We start from the raw sequence: 27,701 nt of genomic DNA on the forward strand, positions 1-27,701 counted from the left end.
TGGTATATTTGTTCATATCAGTTAATATTGTCACAAAATGACTTCTTATCTCCAAGTCCTATGATTCCACACTTCATTGGTTGACTCTGTTGACTCCAGCCAGCTAAACCTCAGGCTTGCATGGACTTTGAGCTCATCTATTCTCTTTCCAAACTAAAGAGTCTCACTCTCTGTTTATCCTGATAGAAAACTACCTCTGCTATTTTAATTCTTTACTTACTCCCATCTACGTCTTTTCAAATTCATATGCCTTGAAGAGTTTCTGGTGCATAATGTTTTATGTGTGGCCAATATTTTCCTAGCTGCCTGTTTCCTAGTGGTGTATGTTCATGTTTTGCTTTATTTTCCACTGAGCATGGATTCTTCCTCCAGGGCCCATGGAGGTCCAAGGGGGGACATCAGGGAGTGTATTAGAGTGGGCTAAACTGATGTAATAAGTAAATGTAAAATGTAATGGTCCAACACAATGGTTTGTCTTTTGCTCAAGTAACAATCTAGAGTAATTCCAGATTGGTAGAGGAGCTCTGTTCCACATAAAGGACTGATTGTGGACTGAATGGGCCAACTGTGGCTCTGCCATCTTGGGTCATCCTGGGCAAGACCAACAACTCAGTGAAGGGCTCGGGGAAAGAGCATAGAGGTGCCTGTAGGGGAGGTCCCATGAGCCAGGCCTGGCAGGAACACGTGTATCACCACCACTCAAATTTCACTGGCTACAGGTCTTAGTTACATGCTACCGACACTGCGGGGAGGCTGGGAAATGTAGTCTAGCTGGGCAACCAGGAAGAAGGGGAGAATAGATTTTGGTGCTCAGCTAGCGTTTTCTGCCACAGGGGGTCTGACAAATGGGCACATACACAAAATGTGTTTTTTCATTTCATTTATTTTGTGTCCTTTTGAAAATTATAAAGAAAAAAATTGCTTTATCAGTTCAAATTATAAGCTTATGTGAAGCTCCCTTTGGGCTTCACCAGGAAGCATGAGGTCATACCATTGGCTCAGCCGAGTCATGTGACTATAGAGACTCGGGGTCTGTTAGAGAGGAAAGATGCTCACCATCAGGCAAGGAATAGGCATCACCATTGCACTGTGTTATGACATCTGAATTAACTTAATTGAGAAAACGTGATGTGAGGGACACACTTGGTACTCTGCCCAAATGTCCTGTGGCCTCACCGGTTAGTGCAGCCAGTGTCCAACTGCCAGCACCTGCACGTCCTTTGCAGACTGCCTCTTCTGACCACTGAAGGCTGCCCTCCTCAGTATAGTGGCCTGGAAGCTCTGGGGGACCTGGTCCCAGAAGTCTCTGATCCTTAGCACCTTAGGACAACGCACATTTTATGCGGGCTCCCAGACTTCCTCCATGTGATGAAGCTCCAGTCATTCTTCCTTGATAAAACAGCCTTCATTGGCCGTCTTTCTTTCCCTGTCTCACTTCTCTGCTCTCTTGCCCATGTCTCTTGGGATCACCAAATATATTGCTTGAACTCTCTGGGGCTTTTTGGTGGGGGGGGGGGGAACCCCAACTAGGACGCTTATCCTGCCGTGACTCTGATGCATACTGGTCAGTGTTTGTGCTTAGCACAGGTTATGTTGGAAACTGTCAAAGCAAAACAAAGAACCTCTTGGAAACTTCTTTAGACACTCTATGATTGCGTCACACTGGGAGATAAGGTGAGAAGAGGCAGGATCAGTGTTTCTGCCCTGCAAGGGCTCTGGAAAGGAAACAAAAGTAACAATCTTGCATTGCTCAGCCTCAGCAAGTAGAACATTTCCCCCCTGGTGTTACTAAATTTACCACATTTAGCAATATAAAGTAGTTGACCCAATATGAATAGGCTCCTGTTTCTCCGACTAGACTTTAGGATTAAATAAGCCAGTAAGAAACAACCCCCATGTAGGATAAAAGACCTTGGCACAGATGAAGCCCAGTTAGCTAAGGGACTATGGTGGGCAAAACAGTTTGTTCTCTTCCTCCTGAGCCCACCCCACAAGGACCAATTATATTGATGACACAGCAGCACAGGGCTCTTTAAAAAAGGCACTAAGCCTATTTGTTAGCTGAGGTGACAAAGAAGGACTCTCAAAAACAGGAATGAAGTGCTCGTGGCTTTCATTTTACTTGAGTCATCCCATGGGATGGGACACAGAGCCACCCCATCGCACATGGGACGACATTATTGCCGAGAAGAACACACAGGCAAGGGCAGAGCGAGGGAGCTCCCGTGTCTCACCGTCTTGGACAAGCTGCAGAAAGGGTGGATCTTCTTCCTGAAAAGAACTCAGGCTGGAGTCTGCTTCCATTCTCAAGCCTCACGTAGAGCAACCTCCAGGGTCGCACATCCCAGTGCCAAACGGGAGAAATGACACCCAACTTGAGGAAACTTGACGAGGTCCTTGTTTCCTCCTTCCCCCTCCATTTCCGAAGTTTGCTGGATGGAACACATTTTATGGATTCTTTTCCTCCCCATCTCAGTGGGTTGAAGGCCTCACCACCTGTTTCTGTTTCTTTCCTATTTACCCTTAAAATTTTAACAAATTTGTATTTACTTATCGAAACAAGACACCAATCTTCCTTGAGGATGTACTCTAGGAAAACAAACAAACATAGATGCAAATAAAGAGGCTAAAAGATGACATACAAGACAATAATGATAAAATAGACTTTGTGCCTGGAGCATCTCGTAAGGCTAGAAAATAAGAAGTGTTCAAAAACCACAGTAATGCGCTACGTCAACACAACCCAGGGGTCATCTAAAGGAATTCCCAGTAGCCAAAGCTGAAACAGTTTGACCAAAAAATAAGGTGGTATCGAGTAATCTGGATTATAACCCAAAGTGAAAAATAAATATCCATAAATACACAGTGACATAAATAAATGATTGAATAAATAAATATATGGGGAGGAAGAGACAAATCTCCCACACAGAGGAATTCCAATTTAAGTATGTAGATCTCCATTCTCAATGGGGTGAAACATAACTCCCCACTCTGGAAGTGTGGGCTAAATATAGTGACTTCCTTCCAGAGAGTTCAGTAGAGAAGGGAAAAAAAGAGTCACTCTACAGTGGGGAAACCTGGTAAACACCACCTCTGGCAGGTGATCAAGGCTTACATCACCAGTGAGTGACAAGGCATGTTGATGGCATGTACCCTTCATACGAAGCCATGAGAAGGGCACTCCGCCTCTGTGGGCTTCCTCCCCCAACCCATAGCCCCAGTCGAATCATGAGAAATATATCAGACAAATTCAAGTGAGTCACATTCTAAAAATACCTAACCAGTATTCTTCAAAACTGTCAAGGTCGGGGTGCCTGGGTGGCTTAGTCCGTTAAGCGGCTGACTCTTGGTTTCGGCCCAGGTCATGATCTCACAGGTCATGAGTTCAGGGCCCTGCATCAGGCTCCATGCCGTGGGTACGGAGCCTGCTTAGGATTCTCTCTCTCTGCCTCTATACTGTTCACACTCTATCTCTCTCTCTCTTTCTCAAGAAAAAATAAACATTAAAAAAAGTAAAACTTCTTTAAAAAAAAAACTGTCAAGGTCATCAAAAACAAGGAAAATCGGAGAAATCACCATAGCCAAGAGAAGCATAAGGAGACACAACAATTAAATGTAACATGGTATCCTGGATGATATCCTGGACATTTGATAAAAACCAAGGAAATCTGATTAAAACATGGACCTTAGTTATGTATTAATATCTGTGACAAACATGCCATAAAGGGTTTTTAAAGAGAAAATTCAGGGGCACCTGGGTGGCTCATTTGGTTAAGCATCCAACTTCAGCTCAGGTCACCATTCCATGGCTCATGAGTTCAAGCCCCCACATTGAGCTCTGTGCTGACAGCTCAGAGCCTGAAGCCTGCTTCACATTCTGTGTCTCCCTCTCTCTGCCCCTCCCCTGCTCATTCTCTCTCTCTCTCTCTCTCTCTCTCTCTCTCAAAAACAAAACAAAAAAAAAACAACAACAACATTAAGAGAAAATTCAGCATGGGGCATGAGAAGCATTTATGCCATATTCATAATTTTTCTATGACTCTAAAACTATTCTAAAATAAGTTTATTTAAAAAATAATGGTAAACATTGAAACTAGTGTAATTTGAAGTCGGGATAACATTTAATAATATGATGGGAATGTTTAATGCACCGCTTATGAAGAAATTATTTAAATGTATATAAAATTAATACCTTGAAATTAAAGTACAGTTGCCACAAAATCTCGTATGCTATGGGAGCGGGAAGAAGTTGGAGAAAGAAGTCTAGAGGTGATGCGGGTTTGGGCAAAATGGGTGAAGGGGAAGGGGAGGCAGGCACAGGCTTCCAGTTATGGAACGAACAAATCATGGGGTGAAAGATGCATCACAGGGAATAGAGTCAATGGTACTGTAATAGTGTCGTAATGTGACAGACACTTGAGCTAAACACAGCATAAAGTATGGAAAAGTTGTATCTTTATGCTGCACACCTGAAACTGATGTAACATTGTAGGTCAAATCAACTATAGTTCAGTAAAAGAGAAAATAAATTTTTTAAAAGAACTTAGAAAGAAGGTAAGTCTGGGACTCCTGGGTGGCTCAGCTGGTTGAGCATCCGACTTCAGCTCAGGTGACGATCTCACGGTTTGTGAGTTGGAGCCCCACGTTGGCCTCACGGCTGTCAGCCCAGAGCCCGCTTCAGATGCTCTGTCCCTTCCCTACTCGCACTCTCTCTCTCTCTCAAAAATAAATTTAAAAAATAAATAAATAAAAAAGAATCAGCAAGGCTATACAGGCCAACTGAAGAATGCTTAAAAAAAAAAAAAAAAAAGAAGAAGAAGATAGGGTTCTCCGGGTGGCTCAGTTGGTTAAGCATCCAACTCTTGGTTTCTGCTCAGGTCACGATCTCACGGTTTTGTGAGCTTGAGCCCCGCATTCGGGCTCTGTGCTGACAGCCCGGGGCCTGCTTGGGATTCTCTCACTCTCCTCTCTCTGTCCCTCCCCCGCTCATGCCCTCTATGTCTCTCTCAAAATAAATAAATAAATAAATAAATAAATAAATAAATAAATAAACTTTAGGAAAAAAGGGTAAGTCTGAAGGTTTTGTCCTGGGTAATGTATGATTTTGATGGAAAAATAGACATTTTTTTTTTTTTTTGTAGATGCTGGGGGTTATTGCTAGAGAAATCGGAGTAGGGCAGCACATCCAAATTGATAGAGGGCAGCAATGATAAAGCATAATAAAGCCAAATATAAAACATGACAGGAATAAGGCCAATATGTAATCAGTGGTCATAGGAGATGCCAAAGGGTTTAATCCTCCTTCGGAAAGAGAAGACTCTCAGACTGGGTAAAGAAAGAAAAGCCCAGCCTACAAAATAATAGGAAAGGCGAAACTACGATAATAGAAGGCGCAATGAACTAAGAAAAGAAAACACACACAGAAAGTGTGGGTGATACTACTCACACGGCAGCAGCGTCCTCGCCTGCTTACACTTGGCTTCCTCAGTCCGCTCACACCCAGCCTGAGTCCACACCAGGCCTGCCTGTCTGGAGTTCTGCCCTTTTCCCCGCTAAATCTGAGGGTTTACATTTTCCCCAAATCCACCCCATTATTCTTGTCACCCCTTGTGCTGGGCCTGCAAATGACTCACTCAGGCTTCTGGCCTCTGCAGATCTCTGCCGTGGAGGCCACTTGGAGGCCCCCTGATGTCGCCTGAAGCACAGCTAATGCAGGTCTGTCATGTTTCATTAGAGTTCACTAAGACCCGGGGATAGTGATTACATGTCAGCCAAGTTCACCAGATGGATAGACGTGCTGTTGTGATATGTCATTTATCCCCAGATTAATCCATGGATTTCATATAATACCAATCAAATGCCAAATAATTTTTTTTAAGGAAATGACAATGTACCCTACAGTGCATATGGAAGGATAAATACATAACAATATCCAAGATAATTGAAAAAAATATCCTGGGGTATTAATTCTGACCAGAAAGCAAAATATGGAGGGATAATAACTAGAGGGTTGTTTCTGTCATAGGAATAGACAAACACAGGAATTGCACAAAACTGAGAGTTGAAAAACAGGATAATGTATCTATGAAAATTTAGTTTTTTCACTAGCAGGCATGGTTTTCCCCTTGTTTTATTTTATTTTATTTTATTTTATTTTTTAATTTACTTTGATTGCACACAAGTGGGGGAGGGGCAGAGAGTGAGGGGAACAGAGGATCCGAAGCAGGCTCAGTGCTGACAGCAGAGAGCCCAAGCGGGGCTCAAACTCACAAACTGCGAGATCATGACCTGAGCCGAAGTCGGCTGCTCAAATGACTGAGCCCCCCAGACATCCCTCCCTTTGTTTTAATAGTCAAAATTCTTTGGGGTCCTGGATAATTAAATAAACACTGTGTTACTGGAAGAAGACTGTAAACAGTTTTACTAGTCACATAGTGCCCATTGTGACATGGGTTTCAGGTAAAATCCTGGGATAATTCAGAGGAAACACTTTTCAAAAGTGTTTCTAAGTGTTCCATTTTTCCCTGATTTCTTCTTCCTCTTTTTATTATTTTTTTGAGAGATTTTATTTTTAGGTCATCTCTACACCCAAGGTGGAGCTTGAACTCATGACCCCGAGATCGAGAGTCACATATTCCACCAGCTAAGCCCACCATGCACTCCTCTTCTTCCTCTTTTTAAAGAAATGATCCTAGGGGCGCCTGGGTGGCTCAGTCGGTTGAGCGTCGACTTTGGCTCAGGTCATGATCTCGCGGTCTGTGAGTTCGAGCCGTGCGTCGGGCTCTGTGCTGACAGCTCAGAGCCTGGAGCCTGCTTCGGATTCTGTGTCTCCCTCTCTCTCTGCCCCTCTCCTGCTCATGCTCTGTCTCTCTCTGTCTCAAAAATAAAATAAAAACGTTAAAAAAATTAAAAAAAAAAGAAAGAAATGATCCTGAAAATTTATCTATAGACTCCTTACCTTGTCCTCTGATATTCCAAGATTAACAGCCGTCACCCACACGTTCGTCAGTTTTTTTAAAAAACCTGTGAAAAAAAACTCAAATGTGAAAACAGAATCATTTAATGGGCTTCATGTATTCAGACCAACTTTAACAATGATCATGACAGAGCCCGTCTATCTTCCTCCTGACTCAATCCCCTCATCTCTTAAATTATTTTGAAGCAAATCCCAATCCCAGACAACACAGGTTGACTTCAGTCTGAATCTCTAAAAGACAAGAAGTCCTTTTCTGTCAAGTTACCTAAAATGGACATATTATTGGTATTATGCTAAGTGAAATAAGTTATAGAGAGAAAGACAAATGCCATATGATCTCACTTACAAATGGAATGTTAAAAAAACCAAAAGGAACAAATACAAAAAGCAGAAACAGACCCATAAATACAGAGAACAAACGGGGGGGGGGGGTACCAGAGGAGAATAGAATGCGGGATGGGCAAAATGGGCGAAAGGGAGTAGGAGATACAGGCTCCCAGTTATGGAATGAAGAAGTTATGGAATTAAGAAGTCATGGGAATAAAGAGACCGTAGGGAATATAGTCAATGCCTACTGTAAGAGCACCGTATGGTGACAGATGGCGGCTATGCTTGTGGTGAGGAAAACATAATGTGTAGAGTTGTGGAATCGCTATGCCATATACCCGAAACTGATGTAACATGTATGTCAACTGTACTTCGATAAAAGAAAAGGTACATATTATTAGTGAAGTTGGGGTGACAAAACTTACCTTGACTTAGCTTTTTGAGGGATTGGACGTTCGGCATCTTTTGCAAAGTTTTCAATTTCTTCCTTAAAGATTGTTTTATTGTAATTTTCTCTCTGTGTTTGAGGCCATGTCGTTTGAATTTTGCTAAAAAGATACCAGTTTCATGAAATCTCCTAAATTATTTTCGTGAAATTGCATCTAGCAAGAGACAAAAAAGTAGAATGTATCAAGTTAACGCCAGAGGAGCAGACTGATGATGCAGGAGAGAGGGGATGGATCCAGGGAACAAGTGTGTGTGGGGGGGTGGGGGGGTGGGGGGAGGCTGGCCATCCACTGTGAAAGTGGGGAGATGGGGTTCACGGATTCAGATAGATGTAAATGTGTTGATTCGGTGCTTCCACTGTGAGTGAGTGTGGTGATGAGACTATCTGAGGTTGGATGAGAGAGAAACTGTGAGTCAGCCCAAAGAGGGAAAAAGTGAATTGTCTAAGAAAATGTAGGATATCCTGGAGGCCTGAGAGACCATATGAGATGCCTGGGTTATACATTTAAAGTAGGACTAGATAGGCATGATTGCGTGTTTCTCTCTAACCACAATCTTCTGCTCCATGTTGGCATGAAAGGGAGGAAGAAAGTTGAGTTTAACCAAAGTTGTTTTTTTCTTTTTTAATTTTTAATTTTATTTATTTTTCAACATAATACTTAATTTTATTTTTTTTAGTTTACATCCAAATTAGTTAGCATATAGTGCAACAATGATTTCAGGAGTAGATCCAAAGTTGTTTTTAATGCTGAGTTTAATGAAGAAAGCGAGGTAAGTTCAGGGTAGTTGTGAGCATACACAGGAGAGTAATTTTAGTGATTGGGAAAGTAAAAACAAGGTGAGAGTGACAATGACCCAACAATTTGAGGTGTGGGAAAAATAAAATAGCCATGCCTTGAAAGGATTACAGAAGTGGTGATGTGTTCAGAGAACAACCAAAGGATTTGGCCGATGATGGGCTGTAAGTCCTAGACTGATGATGGGCAGAGCACAAGGACCAGGAAGGGCACAGAAGGGTGTGGGGGAGATTGTTGCATTAAATATACCAGGATAAGATTACAAGAGAGGAATGATGCCCTAGGATATTACTTCTTGTGACCGTTAGTTACTGCCTATGAATCTTATTATTCTTTATTTCTGGGCTTTTCTCCACCCAGAAAAGTGGATTTGCTATTCAAAAGCTCCCCCCATCCCCAGGAGGATTTTCTTTCCTTTAGTTTTCAAAGCAGTCTTTCTTTGTCTCTCCTGTCTATAACGCAAAAGCAGTCCACCTCTGGTTGGTTCTAAGAAACCTTGCAGAGAACATTGTAGGCCAGGCTTGAATTTTTCTTCAATAGTCAACTGGTCAAAAGGAACGCCCCAAGACAAAAAAGCTGTGGGTTAAAAAGGAGTTTCTAGGGGTGCCTGGCTGGCTCAGTTGGTAGAGCATGTAACTCTTGATCTCTGGGTCATGAGTTTGATCCCCATGTTGGATGTAGAGATTACTTAAAAAAATAAAGCATTTTAAAAAAAGGAGGGTTAATATGCATCAAGAGTAGACATGCTGGGAGTGTAACCAACCTGCTCAGGCAGCTTGCTAATACCTTCAGGACCCACAATTAACAATGTAGTACTAACACTGGGCACACCCACCTTAATGACTTGCTGGATCATATAACTCAGGTCATGATAAGCAGCTCACATCCCAAGGGTACCTAATATCAAATGGTATCTTCCAGGGGCCTGTAACAACTATTTCTCAAAGAGAGTTAGTTGATGAGGAGAGGATGCTCCGTTTCAAATTCAAAGACACCACCTGTGGGCTAGTGCTGTCAAGGACGACCACAGGATCCATGCGGACTGACGCAGACCACTGCATCCATTGGAGTATATGGACCAAATCACAGGGCTATTTGCTCATTAGCCTGAACAGGCTGGAAAGGCTCTTTCATTCCTGGATCCACTCAAATTTGGCATCCTTCTCGTATAATTTGGCAAACTCAGGGTCACACATCCGAATATTTTGCCTCAGAAATCCAAAGCAGCCTAGCAAACATCGTGTATCTTTCTTAGTAGTAGAGAGACAAGGTGTGGCAATTTCCTCTCTGCTTTGAAACATGGGCCACTGGCTTGCCAAAAAATCCAACCACCCACAAACTCATGGCCAACCAATCTTTGACAAAGAGGAAAGAATACCCAATGGAATAAAGACAGTCTCTTCAGCAAGTGGTGCTGGGAAAACTGGACAGCGACATGCAGAAGAATGAACCTGGACCACTTTCTTACACCATACGCAAAAATAAACTCAAAATGGATGAAAGACCTAAACGTAAGACAAGAAGCCATCAAAATCCTAGAGGAGAAAACAGGCAACAACCTCTTTGACCTCGGCTGCAGCAGCTTCTTACATGACATGTCTCCAGAGGCAAGGGAAACAAAAGTAAAAATGAACTTTTTATCAAGATAAAAAGCGTCTGCACACCAAAGGAAACAATCAACAAAACTAAAGGCAACCAATCGAATGGGAAAAGATATTTGCAAATGACATATCAGACAAAGGGTTAGCATTCAAAACCTATGAAGAACTTATCAAACTCAACACCAGAAAAGCAAATAACCCAGTGAAGAAATGGACAAAAGACAGGAATAGACACTTTCCCAAAGAAGACATCCAGATTGCCAACCAACACATGAAAAAATGCTCCAAGTCACTCATCATCAGGGAAATACAAATCAAAACCATAGTGAGATGCCACCTCACATCTGTCAGAATGGCTCAAAAGAAAAACTCAGGAAACAACAGATGTTGGTGAGGATGTGGAGAAATAGGAAAACTTTTGCCCTGCTGGTGGGAATGCAAACTGGTACAGCCACTCTCAAAAACAGTACGGAGGCTGCTAAAAAAAAATAAAAAATACAGCTACCCTAGGACCCAGCAATTGCATTACTATGTATTAATCCAAAGGATACAAAAATACAGATTTGAAGGGGCACATGCACCTCAATGCTTATAGAAGTACTATCAACAATAGCCAAAGTATGGAAAAAGCCCAAATGAGGAATGGATAAAGAAGATGTGCGCGCACACACACACACACACACACACACACACACACATATTACTTGGCAATCAAAAAGAATGAAATCTTGCCATTTGCCACAGTGTGGGTGGAACTAAGGTATGTTATGCTAAGTGAAATAAGTCAGTCGGAGAAAGACAAATATCATATGATTTCACTCATATGTGAAATTTAAAAAACAAAACAGATGAACATAGGAGAAGGGAAGACAAGGGAAGACAGATCAAGTTTGCAGCAGACATATCCACAGAAACTTGGCAGACCCGAAAGGAGTATTCAATGTGTTGAATCAGAAAAATACGCAGCCAAGAATTCTTGATACAGCAAAGCTGTCATTCAAAATAGAAGGAAAGATGAAAAGTTTCCCAAACAAAAATTAAAGGAATTCATGACCACTAAATCAGCCCTGCAAGAAATTTTTTTTAATACGAAATTTATTGTCAAATTGGTTTCCATACAACACCCAGTGCTCATCCCAACAGGTGCCCTCCTCAATACCCATCACCCACCCTCCCCTCCCTCCTACCCCCATCAACCCTCAGTTTGTTCTCAACTTTTAAGAGTCTCTTATGTTTTGGCTCCCTCCCTCTCTAACCTTTTTATTTTCCTTCCCCTCCCCCATGGCCTTCTGTTAAGTTTCTCAGGATCCACATAAGAGTGAAAACATATGGTATCTGTCTTTTTCTGTATGACTTATTTCACTTAGCATCACACTCTCCAGTTCCATCCACGTTGCTACAAAAGGCCAGATTTCATTCTTTCTCATTGCCAAGTAGTATTCCATTGTGTATATAAACCACAATTTCTTTATCCATTCATCAGTTGATGGACATTTAGGCTCTTTCCATAATTTGGCTATTGTTGAAAGTGCTGCTATAAACATTGGGGTACAAGGGCCCCTATGCCTCAGCACTCCTGTATGCCTTGGGTAAATTATTAGCAGTCCTATTGCTGGGCCATAGGGTAGATCTATTGTTAATTTTTTAAGGAATCTCCACACTGCTTTCCAGAGTGGCTGCACCAATTTGCATTCCCACAACAGTGCAAGAGGGTTCCCGTTTCTCCACATCCTCGCCAGCATCTATAGTCTCCTGATTTGTTCATTTTAGCCACTCTGACCAGCATGAGGTGACATCTGAGTGTGGTTTTGATTTGTATTTCCCTGATGAGGAGTGATGTTGAGCATCTTCTCATGTGCCTGTTGCCATCTGGATGTCTTCTGATGGAAGTGTCTATTCATGTTTTCTGCCCATTTCTTCACTGGATTATTTGTTTTTCAGGTGTGGAGTTTGGTGAGCTCTTTATAGATTTTGGATACCAGCCTTTTGTCCGATATGTCATTTGCAAATATCTTGTCCCATTCTGTTGGTTGCCTTTTAGTTTTGTTGATTGTTTCCTTTGCAGTGCAGAAGTTTTTTACCTTCATGAGGTCCCAATAGTTCATTTTTGCTTTTAATTCCCTTGCCTTTGGAGATGTGTCAAGTAAGAAATTGCTGCGGCTGAGGTCAGAGGTTTTTTCCTGCTTTCTCCTCTAGGATTTTGATGGTTTCCTGTCTCACCTATTTCAGGTCCTTTATCCATTTTGAGTTTATTTTTGTGAATGGTGTAAGAAAGTGGTCTAGTTTCATCCTTCTGCATGTTGCTGTCCAGTTCTCCCAGCACCATTTCTTAAAGAGACTGTCTTTTTTCCATTGGATATTCTTTCCTGCTTCATCAAAGATTAGTTGGCCATACGTTTGTGGGTCTAGTTCTGGGGTTTCTATTCTATTCCATTGGTCTATGTGTCTGTTTTTGTGCCAATACCATGCTGTCTTGATGATTACAGCTTTGTAGTAGAGGCTAAAGTCTGGGATTGTGATGTCTCCCGCTTTGGTCTTCTTCTTCAAAATTACTGTGGCCATTCGGGGTCTTTTGTGGTTCCATACAAATATTAGGATTGCTTGTTCTAGCTTCGAGAAGAATGCTGGTGAAATTTTTATTGGGATTGCATTGAATGTGTAGATACCTTTGGGTAGTATTGACATTTTCACAATATTTATTCTTCCAATCCATGAGCACAGAATGTTTTTCCATTTCTTTATATCTTCTTCAATTTCCTTCATAATCTTTCTATAGTTTTCAGCATACAGATCTTTTACATCTTTGGTTAGGTTTATTCCTAGGTATTTCATGCTTCTTGGTGCAGTTGTGAATGGGATCAGTTTCTTTATTTGTCTTTCTGTTGCTTCATTATTAGTGTGTAAGAATGCAACTGATTTCTGTACATTGACTTTGTGTCCTGCGACTTTGCTAAATTCATGTATCAGTTCTAGCAGACTTTTGGTGGAGTCTAACGGGTTTCCCATGTATAATATCATGCCATCTGCAAAAAGCGAAAGCTTGACTTCATCTTTGCCAATTTTGATGCCTTTGATTTCCTTTTGTTGTCTGATTGCTGATGCTAGAACTTCCAATAGTATGTTAAACAACAGCAGTGAGAGTGGACATCCCTGTCGTGTTCCTGATCTCAGGGGGAAAGCTCTCAGTTTTTCCCCATTGAGGATGATATTAGCTGTGGGCTTTTCATAAATGGCTTTTATGATGTTTAAGTATGTTCCTTCTATCCCGACTTTCTCGAAGGTTTTTATTAAGAAAGGATGCTGAATTTTGTCAAATGCTTTTTCTGCATCGATTGACAGGATCATATGGTTCTTATCTTTTCTTTTATTAATGTGATGTATCACGTTGATGGATTTGTGAATATTGAACCAGCCCTGCATCCCAGGAATGAATCCCACTTGATCATGGTGAATAATTCTTTTTATATGTTGTTGAATTCGATTTGCTAGTATCTTATTGAGAATTTTTGCATCCTTATTCATCAGGGATATCGGCCTGTAGTTCTCTTTTTTTGCTGGGTCTCTGTCTGGTTTAGAAATCAAAGTAATGCTGGCTTCATAGAATGAGTCTGGAAGTTTTCCTTCCCTTTCTATTTTTTGGAACAGCTTGAGAAGGATAGGTATTATTTCTGCTTTAAATGTCTGGTAGAATTCCCCTGGGAAGCCATTTGGTCCTGGACTCTTATTTGTTGGGAGATTTTTGATAACTGATTCAATTTCTTTGATGGTTATGGGTCTATTCAAGTTTTCTATTTCTTTCTGTTGAGTTTTGGAAGTGTGTGGGTGCTTAGGAATTTGTCCATTTCTTCCAGGTTGTCCAGTTTGTTGGCATATAATTTTTCATAGTATTCCCTGATGATTGCTTGTATTTCTGAGGGATTGGTTGTAATGATTCCATTTTCATTCATGATTTTATCTATTTGGGTCATCTCCCTTTTCTTTTTGAGAAGCCTGGCTAGAGGTTTATCAATTTTGTTTATTTTTTCAAAAAACCAACTCTCGGTTTCATTGATCTGCTCTACAGTTTTTTTTAGATTCTATATTGTTTATTTCTGCTCTGATCTTATTATTTCTCTTCTTCTGCTGGGTTTGGGGTGTCTTTACTGTTCTGCTTCTAGTTCCTTTAGGTGTGCTGTTAGATTTTGTATGTGGGATTTTTCTTGTTTCTTGAGATAGGCCTGGATTGCAATGTATTTTCCTCTCAGGACTGCCTAGCTGCATCCCAAAGAGTTTGGATTGTTGTATTTTCATTTTCGTTTGTTTCCATATATTTTTTAATTTCTTCTCTAATTGCCTGGTTGACCCATTCATTCTTTAGTAGGGTGTTCTTCAACCTCCATGCTTTTGGAGGTTTTCCAGAATTTTTCCTGTGGTTGATTTCAAGCTTCATAGCATTGTGGTCTGAAAGTGTGCGTGGTATCATCTCAATTCTTGTATACTTATGAAGGGCTGTTTTGTGACCCAGTATGTGATCTATCTTGGAGAATGTTCCATGTGTACTCGGGAAGAAAGTATATTCTGTTGCTTTGGGATGCAGAGTTCTAAATATTCTCTGTCAAGTCCATCTGATCCAATGTATCACTCAGGGCCTTTGTTTCTTTATTGACCATGTTGTAAGTGGAGTATTAAAGTCCCCTGCAGTTACCACATTCTTATCAATAAGGTTGCTTATGTCTGTGATTGTTTTATATATTTGGGGGCTCCTGTATTCGGTGCATAGACATTTATAATTGTTAGCTCTTCCTGATGGATAGACCCTGTAATAATTATACAATGCCCTTCTTCATCTCTTGTTACCGCCTTTAATTTAAAGTCTAGTTTGTCTGATATAAGTATGGCTACTCCAGCTTTCTTTTGACTTCCGGTAGCATGATAGATAGTTCTCCATCCCCTCACTTTCAATCTGAAGGTGAGGTATCCTCAGGTCTAAAATGAGTCTCTTGTAGGCAGCAAATAGATGGGTCTTGTTTTTTTATCCATTCTGATACCCTATGTCTTTTGGTTGGCGCATTTAGTCCATTTACATTAAGAGTTATTATTGAAAGATATGGGTTTAGAGTCATTGTGATGTCTTGCAACATATCACTCACAGAATCCCCCTTAGGATCTCTTGTAGGGCTGGTTTAGTGGTGATGAATTGCTTCAGTTTTTGTTTGTTTGGGAAGACCTTTATCTCTCCTTCTATTCTGAATGACAGGCTTGCTGGATAAAGGATTCTCGGCTGCATATTTTTTCTGTTCATCACATTGAAGATTTCCTGCCATTCCTTTCTGGCCTGCCAAGTTTCAGTAGATAAGTCTGCCACTAGTCTTATGGGTGTCCCTTTATATGTTAGAGCATGTTTGTCCCTAGCTGCTTTCAGAATTTTCTCTTTATCCTTGTATTTTGCCAGTTTCACTATGATATGTTGTGCAGAAGATCGATTCAAGTGACATCTGAAGGGAGTTCTCTGTGCCTCTTAGATTTCAATGCCTTTTTCTTTCCCCAGATCAGGGAAATTCTCGGCTATGATTTGTTCAAGTACACCTTCAGCCCCTTTCTCTCTTCCTCCTCCAGAATCCCTATTATACGGATATTATTACATTTCATCGCATCACTTAGTTCTCTAATTCTCCCCTCATACTCCTGGATTTTTTTACCTTTTTTTTCCTCAGCTTCCTCTTTTTCCATAATTTTATCTTCTAATTCACCTAGTCTCTCCTCTGCCTCTTCAATCTGTGCTATGGCCGCCTCCATTTTATTTTGCACCTCATTTATAGCATCATTTAGCTCCTCACGACTATTTCTTAGTCCCTTGATCTCTGCAGCAATAGATTCTCTTCTGTCTTCTATACTTTTTTCAAGCCCAGCAATTAATTTTTTGACTATTATTCTACCTTCTTGTTCCGTTACATTGCTTAAATCGTTTTTGATCTACTTCCTGGAGTTTCTTTTGAGGAGAATTCTTCTGTTTCGTCATTTTGGGTAGTCCCTGAGGTGGCTCCAAACTGCAGGGCGCTTCCCCTGTGCTGTCCGAGTAACTTGTATTGGTGAGCGGGGCCACAGTCAGACCCGATGTCTGCCCCGGCCCACCGCTGGGGCCACAATCAGACTGGTGTGTACCTTATGTTCCCCTCTCCCAGGGCAGGACTCACTGTGGAGTGGTGTGGTCCCTGTCTGGGCTGCTTGCACACTGCCAGGCTTGTGGTGCTGCTTCGATGGGATCTGGCGTATTAGCCGGGGTGGATCCGCAAGGTGCACAGGGGCGGGAGGGGCAGGCTTAGCCTGCTTTGCCCTTGGTGGTCCCCCGTGGGAGGGATGGATCTACAGAAGCACCCCGTTCGGTGTTTGCGCGGTGCAAGCAAGTTCCGTGACGGGAACTGGTTCCCTTTGGGATTTTGGCTGGGGATGGGCAAGGGAGATGGCGCTTCCCAGAGCCTTTGTTCCCCGCCGAGCTGAGCTCTGTCCTCTGGGACTCAACACCTCTCCCTCCCGGTGTCCTCTCGCCCTCCCGCTCTCCGAGCAGAGCTGTTGACTTATAACATTCCAGATGTTACGTCCTGCTGGCTGTCAGAACACACTCTGTCCGGCCCCTCCACTTTTGCAAGCCAGACTTGGGGATTCCGCCTTGCCTGGCGGGCGGCCCCTCCACTGCCCTGGCTCCTCCTGCCAGTCCGTGTAGTGCGCACTGCCTCTCCTCCCTTCCTACCCTCTTCTGTGGGCCTCTTGCCTGCGCTTGGCTCCGGAGACTCCGTTCTGCTAATCCTCTGGAGGTTTTCTGGGTTATTTAGGCAGGTGTGGGTGGAATCTAAGTGATCAGCTGGACGAGGTGAGCCCAGCATCCCCCTATGCCACCATCTTCCAAACCTCTCAGCCCTGCAAGAAATTTTAAGGGGGACTCTCTGAGGGGAGAAAAGACAAAAAAAAAAAAAAAAAAAGACCAAAGGCAACAAAGACTAGAAAGAACACCACCAGAAATTCCAATTCTATAGGCAACATAATGGCAATAAATTCATATCTTTCAGTACTCACTCTTAATGTCAATGGCTAGATGCTCCAATCAAAAGACACAGGGTAACAGAATGGATAAGAAAACAAGAACCATCTATATGCTGTTTACAAGAGACCCACTTTAGCCCGAAAGACACCTTCAGATTGAAAGTGAGGGGATGGTGAACCATCTATCATGCTAATGGTTGACAAAAGAAAGCTGGAGTAGTCATACTTATATCAGACAATGTCAATTTTAAAATAAAGACTGTAATAAAAGATGAAGAAGGGCATTATATCATAATTAAGGGGTTTATCCACCAAGAAGACCTAACATTTGTAAACATTTATGCTCCAAATGTGAAGCACCCAAATATTTAAAGCAATGAGTCGCAAACATAAAGAACCTCATTGATAATCAGACCATAATAGCAGGGGACTTCAACACCCCACTAACAGCAATCAACAAGGAAACAATGGCTTTGAATGACACACTGGATCAGATGGACTTAACAGATATATTCAGAACATTTCATCCCAAAGCAGTGGAATATACATTCTTCTCCAGGGCACATGGATCATTCTCCAGAATAGATCATATACTGGGACACAAATCAGCCCTCAAAAAGTACAAAATGATTGAGATCATACTGTGCATATTTTCAGACCACAACACTATGAACCTCGGAATGAACCACAAGAAAAAATGTGGAAAGATAACGAATACTTGGAGACTAAATAACATCCTACTAATGAATGAATGGGCTAACCAAGAAGTTAAAGAGGAAATTAAAAAGTACATGCAAGCCAATGAAAATGATAACACCACAGCTCCAAACCTCTGGGACACAGCAAAGGCAGTCATAAGAGGGAAGTATGTAGCAATCCAGGCCTTCCTAAAGAAGGAAGAAAGGTCTTAGATACACAACTAACCTTACATCTTAAAGAACTGGAAAAAGAACAGCAAATAAAACCCAAAACCAGCAGAAGACAGGAAATAATAAAGATTAGAGCAGAAATCAGTGCTATTGAAACCAAAAAAAAAAAAAAAAATGTAGAACAGATCAATGAAACCAGAAACTGGTTCTTTGAAAGAATTAACAAAAGTGATAAACCACTAGCCAGTTTGATCAAAAAGAAAAAGGAAAGGACCCAAATAAATAAAATCAAGAATTAAACAGGAGAGATCACAACCAACATAGCAGAAATACAAACAATAATAAGAGAATATTATGAGCAGTCATATGCCAATAAAATGGGCAATTTGGAAGAAATGGACAAATTCCTAGAGAAATATAAACTACCAAAACTGAAACAGGAAGAAATAGAAAATTTGAACAGACCAATAACCAGTAAAGAAATTGAATTAGTAATCAAAAATCCCCCCCAAAACAAGATTCCAGGGCCAGATGACTTTCCAGGGGAATTCTACCAAACATTTAAAGAAGAGTTAACACCTATTCTCTTGTAGCTGTTCCAAAAAATAGAAATGGAAGGAATACTTCCAAACTCATTCTTTGAGGCCAGCATTACCTTGATTCCAAGACCAGACAAGGACCCCACTAAAAAGGAGAACTAGAGACCAATTTCCCTGATGAACATGGATGCAGAAATCCTCAAAAAGATACTAGCCAACCGGATCCAACAATACATTAAAAAAATTATTCACCACGACCAAGTGGGATTTAAACCTGGGTTGCAGGGCTGGTTCCATACCTGCAAAACTGTCAATGTGATTCATCACATCAAAAGAAGAAAGGACAAGAACCACATGATCCTCTCCATAGATGCAGAGAAAGCATTTGACAAAATACAGCATCGTTTCTTGATAAAAGCCCTCAAGAAAGTAGGGATAGAAGGATCATACCTCGAGATCATAAAAGCCATATATGAAAGACCCCAACGCTAATCTCATCCTCAATGGGGAAAAGCTGAGAGCTTTCCCCCTAAGGTCAAGAACAACACAGGGATGTCCACTCTCACCACTGTTATTCAACATAGTTTTGGAAGTCTTAGCCTGAGCAATCAGACAACACAAAGAAATAAAAGGCATCCAAATCAGCCAGGAGGAGGTCAAACTTTCACTCTTCACAGATGACATGAGAGTCTATATGGAAAACCTAAAAGATTCCACCAAAAAACTGCTAGAACTGATCCATGCATTCAGCAAAGTCGCAGGATACAAAAATCAATTCACAGAAGTCAGTTGCATTTCTATACGCCAATAATGAAGCAACAGAAGGAGAAATCAAGGAGCCGATCTCATTTACAATTGCATCAATACCATAAAATACCTAGGAATAAATCTAACCAAAGAGTTAAAAAAACAAACAAAAAATTATACACTGAAAACTATAGAAAGCTTATGAAAGAAATTGAAGAAGACACACACACACACACACACAAAATGGAAAAATATTTCATACTCCTGGATAGGAAGAACAAATATTGTTAAAACATCAATACTACCCAAAGCAATCCACATATTCAACGCAATCCCAATCAAAATAACACCAGCATTCTTCACAGAGCTAGAACAAGCAATCCTAAAATTTGTATGGAACCAGAAAAGACCCCAAATAGCCAAAACGATCTTGAAAATGAAAACCAAAGCTGGAGGCATCACAATCCCCAACTTCAAGCTGTATTTCAAAGCTATAAACATCAAGACCATATGGTACTGGCAAAAAACAGACACTCAGATCAATGGAATAGAATAGAGAACCCAGAAATGGATCCACAAACATATGGCCAACTAATCTTTGACAAAGCAGGAAAGAATATCCAATGGAATAAAGACAGTCTCTTCAGCAAGTAGTGCTGGGAAAACTAGACACGACATGCAGAAAAATGATCTTGCACCACTTTCTTACACCACACACAAAAATAAACTCAAAATGGGTGAAAGACCTAAATATAAGACCGGAAGCCATCAAAATCCTTGAGGAGAAAGCAGGCTAAAACCTCTTTGATCTTGGCTGCAGCAAGTTCTTACTCAACACGTATCCAGAGGCAAGGGATACAAAAGTGATAATGAACCATGGGGACCTCATCAAAATGAAAATCTTCTGCACAGTGAAGGAAACAATCAGCAAAACTAAAAGGCAATCGAAAGAATGGGAGAAGATGTTAGCAAACGACTTATCAGATAAAGGGTTAATATCCAAAATTTATAAAGAACTTATTAAACTCAACACCCAAAAAGCAACTAATCCAGTGAAGAAACGGGCAAAAGACATGAATAGACACTTCTCCAAAGACATCCAGATGGCCAGCCAACACACGAAAAAATGCTCAATATCACTCATCATCAGGGAAATACAAATCAAAACCACAATGAAATGCCACATCACATCCATTAGAATGGCTCAACAGAACAACTCAGGCAACAACAGACGTAGGCAAGGATGTGGAGAAGGAGGATCTCTTTTGCACTGCTGGTGGGAATGCAAACTGGTGCAGCCAGTCTGGAAAACAGTATGGAGGTTCCTCAAAATATTAAAAATAGAACTACCCTATGACCCAGCAATTGCACTACTAGGTATTTACCCAAAGGATACAAAAATACATATTTGAAGAGGCACATGCACCCCAATGCTTATAGCAGCATTATCAATAGCCAAAGTATGGAAAGAGCCCAAATGTCCATCAACTACTGAATGGATAAAGAAGATGTGGTATATAAATACAATGGAGTATTACTCAGCAATCAAAAATAGTGAAATCTTGCCATTTGCAACTATATCGATGGAACTAGTGGATATTAAGCGAAATTAGTCAGAGAAAGATAAATATCATATGACTTCACTCACTTAAGACACAAAACAAATTAGCATAAGGAAAGGGAAGCAAAAATATTTTAAAAACAGGGAGGGAGACAAAACATAAGAGACTCTTAAATATAGAGAACAAACAGAGGGTTGCTGGAGGAGTTGTGGGAGGGGGGATGGGCTAAATGGGTAAGGGGTATTAAGGAGTCTACTCCTGAAATCATTGTTGTACTATATGCTAACTAACTTGTATGTAAATTAAAAAGTAAATCATTTAAAAAAAGTGAAAAAAAAAAAAGTAGTGGAAAGACAGCCCGAGACCAAAAATTCCAAGAACTTTTGATTTATATTTTATATCTTGGAGCTTTGGTATTAAAACACAACAGACCACCCTTGAGACCAGTTTTATTCAACTAAGAAAATAGGGATGACTATAAATTCAGCCGACGTATTTGTAATCCAAAGGATTACATTTCTTGTTTTCAATTTAAATCATGTAGCTTTGAAATAAGAGATTGTTTCATCACAGCCATACAGATTCCTGAGATTTTAGTCCATGCTTGAAACCAAGAATTTAGGAACTTAATACTGTCCAACCCCATTAGAAGAAACTATCTCAAGTCCTGGATCTTAAATTCTTTTGTGTGTGTGTGTGTGTGTGTGTGTGTGTGTGTGTGTCCCCTGTAGCAATTACTTTTTACTCTGAAGTCTTTTTTCAAATGGGTATCCATCCCAAGTGACTGCAGATAATATCAATTATTGGGGCGCCTGCGTGGCGCAGTCGGTTAAGCGTCCGACTTCAGCCAGGTCACGATCTCGCGGTCCGTGGGTTCGAGCCCCGTGTCAGGCTCTGGGCTGATGGCTCAGAGCCTGGAGCCTGTTTCCGATTCTGTGTCTCCCTCTCTCTCTGCCCCTCCCCCGTTCATGCTCTGTCTCTCTCTGTCCCAAAAATAAATAAACGTTAAAAAAAATTAATAATTTCAATTATTATTTTCCCTCATTCTGCTACAGGTTGCCAAATTCCCATCCCTTAAGATGAACTAGATTTCATTGTCTTGCTCCCCAGATAGACCTGATATCCACCCCGTGTTTGCTCTGAACTTTTAAGGTCTTTCTTTAGCCTGCATCTACTCTTGGGATCAATTTCTACATTTTTCAGGACTCTTAACTGGAAGCAACAGAAATGGACTTTGATTAAAGGGAATATATTGGTAAAATACTGGGAGGTTCATAGGTGTATTGGGAAGGCTGGGAGTTAGGCCAAAAAAAAAAAAAAAAAACACCTCAAGAAAGAATAAAGAGAACCACAGGACTAGGATGAGGGCTAGGGTCCAAGCTATGACGTGAGTTTAGGTTAAGGTTAGGATCAGGGCTTAGATTGGGGCAAGGACTAGGGCTCAGGCTAACCTAGTGGCAGAGTTTTGTTTGGGCTAAAGTCAGGGTTACATTTGGGGCTTGGATTAGAGTTAGGGCTTACATAGGTCTAGTGTTGAAACAAAGTAGATTTAGGGTTATGGCTTTGACTTTGCTAACCTTAGGACAAAGAAAGCCATAGGACTACAGCTGGGATTACCTCCAGTGCTATAGTTAGAATTAGGGTTAAGGCTAGTGTAAGGCTCATTTGTTCAATGTAGTTCACGCTCCCGATTTCTTACCCAGGTTTTCTGTACCTGGCTAGTAGTATACCCATCCTCCATGTAACGCCTTCTGCTGAAATTTACTCTTATCTGACCAGTAACCACCTCACCCTTGGAAATTAGGCTGCCCATCCCTAGTAGCCTGATATTTGACTGCTACATTAGCATTTGAAGTGACACCTCAGCTTTAAAGTGGAACCAACTCTAGGTTGCAATTTATGGTTCAGAGCTACCAGTGGATTTGGGCCAAATATTGTCTCCAAATAGACCACACTCATTCTTAGCCGTTCCCGTGCCCTGTCCTATTTTCCTCATTCTCCTCTTCCTAGCAACACTTCCTGATAAGTCACATGCACAAAAATCCCCTTCTTAGGTTCCACTTCTGGCCAACTCAACCTAAGATAGTAAGCAACTCAACCTAACCCAAACAGAAGAAAGAGATTCATGTTCTGCACTGCCAATAATTAACAATCATCCACAATGCCTGTCTTAAAAGAAAACCCAGATGTATAAGCCCCACTATGTATTCTACTCCTGGGACAGTATTTCTCTCTCCACTTCTAATAGGCTCCTATCTTTTTGTTCGCTGCTTTAGACTCAGGAGAGAATGACTTGCCTGACGTACAGCAGCCCCGAGTATATATTTGTTGAATGAATGCATTCGAATACATATGATTCCTCTGATCCTGCTCCTAGACTGCAGCAAACTCCAGAGGGTCACCGTGCCAGACCTTTTCTCTCATAATTTGACGTTCTGCAGCCACAGGTGGGCTGTTAGTGTATCTTAGTGCTTCTACTCTAAATGATGCCCCATCACACACATCACGCACTGTCTTGTCTTAATCATTCCCTCCCCTCCATGTTCTCCTTGTCATCCTGCCCCTTCATTCTCTGCAGGTAATTTTTCTTTCTTCCATGTTATAAAAATTTAAAGCCCACATCATTAAGGATCATCTCTACTTCACAAATAGCTCCACAGATCAAAATTAATAAGCTAGAAACAGACCTTAATGTGCATATTAAAAAACTGGTCTACAGTGAAGGAGGCGTCACAAGTGCCCGAGGAAAGGGAGAAGGTTAGTGCTGGGATAACTGGTTAATTATTCTGAGGCATATAAAGTTAGAACCTAATTTCCCAATGTCCACCAAAATCAATTCCAGATGGGCTGAATAATCCAGTGTGAACACTGAAACAATGAAAGTAGAAAAATAGGTGAATAGCTGATCTCCACATGGGAAATGCCTTCCTATGCTTAAAAATAGTATTTTTTACAAATCACAAAGCAAATGTTAAACCTTTGACACCATCCTATCACATGCGAATTTACCCTCAGGCAGCAAATCAGAGCTGCTTGCGAGATGGATGGATAAGAACACTCATTTCAGTGTTAACCGTGTACCAGGAAGGAGGAAAGGGAAAGGGCCCCTCCCTTTCAGGGACAGGGAATGTGGCTTAATAATTCAGCTTGAGATTTGTTAAGAGAAAACTCGAAATTCAAATAATCTACAGACTCTTTGCATTTCTAAAGGTAACAATTAGGAGCGGGCAACACTTGTTTACGGAAACTCCTTAACGACCTTCCTGTGGATGAAAGATTAGATCAGTTCTGTCTAGAGGAGGTTGTTAATGGGCTGGAAGTTCAGGTGCTCCATCAGATAAGATGAGGGGACTGAGACAATATTTCCCTGAAGACAAAGAAGGAGGGGTGTCAGCCTTTGACTGGGTAGAAGAGGTGAGAAGGGAAAATGGAGCTCTAGGGAGAGTCTGAAGGAGGAGCATGGTGCGTGGCGGGAAGGCTTGCAGAATGTAGACAAGCTACATTCCATATATGTGTGTAATATATAATTAAAAAAATATATATTCACTTAAATTATGTGATATACAGTGGAATAGGTAGTGCCATTATGTGGTTTCAAATTTGAGATGTACACATTGTCATCTCTTATACCCAGCCCTGCACCCACTCAGGTCCCCTCCAACAATCAACCGTTAACTGGTTTCTTGTTCTTCCCTCAGGAGATGTTGGAGCTATTCTTTGCCTATATGAGCCAATATCTACATGTATTCTTGTTCCTCTTTTTTTCTTTTTACAAATGGTAATATACTACGCTCAGTGTTATGCACCTTGCTTTTCCCCCTTAACAACTAGCCTTGGGTATATTTTTATATCAGCACACAAAGAGAAAAGTTCATTTCTAATTTAATCAGTCTCTTGCTGATATAAATTTGAGTTATCAGTTTTTTAAAATTTTTTTAAACGTTTATTTATTATTGAGAGACAGTGAGAGATAGAGCATGAGCATGGGAGGTGCAGAGAGAGGAGGAGACATAGAATCCAAAGCAGGCTCCAGGCTCTGAGGTGTCAGCACAGAGCCCGACGTGGGGCTTGAGCCCACAAACTGCGAGACCATGACCTGAGCTGAAGTTGGATGCTTAACTGACTGAGCCACCCAGGTGCCCCTGTTACTAGTTTTTTAAAATGCCTCATCTGCATTGAATACTTTTGTGCATATGCCATTTTTCAAATGTAAGTACACACACACACACACACACACACACACACACATATGTATGATAAAATTTTAGAACAACTGCTTGGTCAATGGGGATGTGCATTTGGTATTTCGATACGTATTGCCAAACTGCTCTCTCCCTGGCAGTGTGCAAATGCCTGCTTCCTAACACCCTTGCCATGACCATGTCTAACATTCACTTTTAAGTTCTTTCTTTTCTGTGTTGTAACCTCTGTTATTACCACACTATCAGTAAAATATGTTTTGCACAGTAACATGGGCTTTGGGAAGGAAGAAGAAGAAAGCACCATCAGGTGCATGAGGGGGAAGCGGGGTCAGAGGTGCATAGGATGTGCTGAGGAGAAGATGGTGAGAAGGGACCAGTCATTAAGGAATTTGTTGCAAGTAATGACCCCAAAAAGTAATTTCTCTGAAAATCTAGTCCATCCTGGAGTTGCCACGGTATGTGTAAAGGATGTTAAGAGTGATTACTTTTGTTATTAAAGGGAAAAGACCTCCCAGGAGGCCAGTAATTTTAAAAGCTATGGGTTAGTATTATAAGGTTGAAAACCTCCCATCCAAGAGGGAGATGGCATCTGGCTCTTTCAGTGCATTTACACTCGTAAACTGGTGCTAGAATGATCGTGTCCTCTCCCAGACTTTCCAGAGAGATGGGGTGCATTGGTCTTGAGGCTCCCAGACTCCAGCTTCTGTCTCCAGGACAGTCCATTCCCTGAGCTGGTAACCTGGGCATAGAGCACATCATATCTTAGGAAAAGCTGGAGCCCCCAGGGCACCATGGTCAGCTTCTGTGTCTAGTTCTCTGGGGAAATTATAGCTCAGAAGAGAATCATGGAAACAATCTCCTGCCCTCTGAATTTATACTCCTGGTTGGATTTTTTTTCCCTTTCAGTTTCATTCATTTCTTGTTTTAACTTTAATAATGTTTTCCTTCTATTTTCACTGGGGTCATTATGCTGTCGTTTTTCTAAGCTCGCTGACCTTGAACTAAACCCAGAAACAAATAATTGGCAAATCCACGACCATAACGAGTAACTTCAAAACACCTTTCTCAAGAACTGGCAGAGCAATCAGGACGAAGCAACATAAAAAGAAGGTCTGGAAGATTCAAACATGTCAGTTAATAAACTTGAAAGTATGCATATGAAATTTTGAAGCCAACAAATAAGAGATATTCATTCCAAACTCCTGTGGAACGTTAAAAAATATTAATCATTTATTATAACAAAGGAAGTTTCAATAGCTTCCCCAAACCAAATACACACAGTCGAACAACAACATCTAACTAGTTAATTAAAAACAAACAAATAAAAACTGCTCTTAAATATCTTTTGGATTAAAGGAAAAAAAATACAAACTATAGATGCTATGCATTTTCACATCTAGAATATTAATAATTTTGAAGTTTTAGCCTGGCTTCTGCATTGTATTTGTTTCCTCTGAGTTACTTGCATTGGTTAGCTTATTTTAATCTCTTTCATGTTAGAATCTTTCCTCACATATCTTGATATGTCTGTGTGTTCATATGCCAGAGTATTCATATGCCAGAGTAAGGTACTAAAAGGCTTATTCAGTGTTTATCACACATTTGGGGAAGGTTATTGATTAGTGAACTTCCTTTAGTTGAGATAAGGCACTGAGCTCTTTCAATGGGAGACCTTCCCTTCTGCCAGGTATTAGGCAAATCTCTTTCCCCAACAGGGAACCTTCCAATTTTTTTCACCAAAGATTAGAACATTAGCTGCTGGCACTATTCTGGGCAGAAAAAACTTCAGGGTTCAGAAGGCATTCTCCATTACTCTTGGCCTTTTGCTCATGTCATTTGGAAAGTATTTCCAGGTTTATCCTGCAAGCAGAAACCACGGAGAAAGATTCCTGAGAACGTAGGAAGGGTTAGAAGTCAAAGAATAGATGTGATTCACCTGAGATTAAAGAGAGGCACAGCCCTTCTATATAAAGCAAAGCATGGCCGCTGATTAGTAACATCCACATCACTTGGTAACATGATGGAACTGAAAACTTTTGGGCCTCATCCAGGTGCACAGAATCAGAAGTTCTGTGGGTGGGACCCAGAAATGTGTTTCAACAGCATCCAGGTGATTCGGATGCTGAAATTTGAGAACCACTGAGCTAACTTGAATGGAAGAAAGAGGGGAGCTGGTGTTGACGTCTGGCGTCTGGAATTTGAGGACGTGGAGCTTTGAAAACCATAAACAGACGGAGAATCTGGTCTGTTTTGTCATGTGCAAGAAGCAAGGTTGTCCACAGTCTTCACTTTTCTAAAGAGTGAGGAACACGAGAAGCCGGCTTCATTCTCAGCTATTACTCAGACTATGTCGCCACGTCTTTGAGCTCTGGCAAGCGTCAAAAAACGGATGGGAGGAAACAGAAGACAGTGTAGGGGGAGAAGAAATGACAACGGCCTAGGCTTTCATAGCCCCCAACTGCGCATAGGTCCCCTATCTGCCCAAGAACCCGGCCCCCACAACCAGTTAGGTTGGACAAACGCTTTGCCAAGGTCCCGCACTTCCGGACCTCAGCCAATGAGAACCCAAACGGCTCAGCCAGTCAGCGCCCCGCGCTCCTTCCGGCGTTCTGCGTGC

The 27,701-nt window shown here is 41.3% G+C and overlaps 1 long non-coding RNA gene across 2 annotated transcripts; it reads right to left on the reverse strand.

Annotated features, from left to right (window-relative positions):
* Positions 1-561: 561 nt before the first annotated feature.
* Positions 562-27,671, reverse strand: LOC113594088 (uncharacterized). 2 transcript variants are annotated; one of them, XR_003414369.2, is made up of 6 exons: positions 27,021-27,671; positions 26,145-26,286; positions 25,696-25,823; positions 7,729-7,905; positions 6,959-7,023; positions 562-2,589 (listed from the first exon to the last, which is right to left on the reverse strand). It is a non-coding gene; the product is annotated as an uncharacterized LOC113594088 (long non-coding RNA). The 2 variants fall into 2 exon arrangements; XR_008298070.1 differs by lacking the exon at positions 26,145-26,286.
* Positions 27,672-27,701: the final 30 nt, after the last annotated feature.

This window comes from Acinonyx jubatus, chromosome C2, assembly GCF_027475565.1.
Source record: "Acinonyx jubatus isolate Ajub_Pintada_27869175 chromosome C2, VMU_Ajub_asm_v1.0, whole genome shotgun sequence".
NCBI classification, from domain to species: domain Eukaryota; kingdom Metazoa; phylum Chordata; class Mammalia; order Carnivora; family Felidae; genus Acinonyx; species Acinonyx jubatus.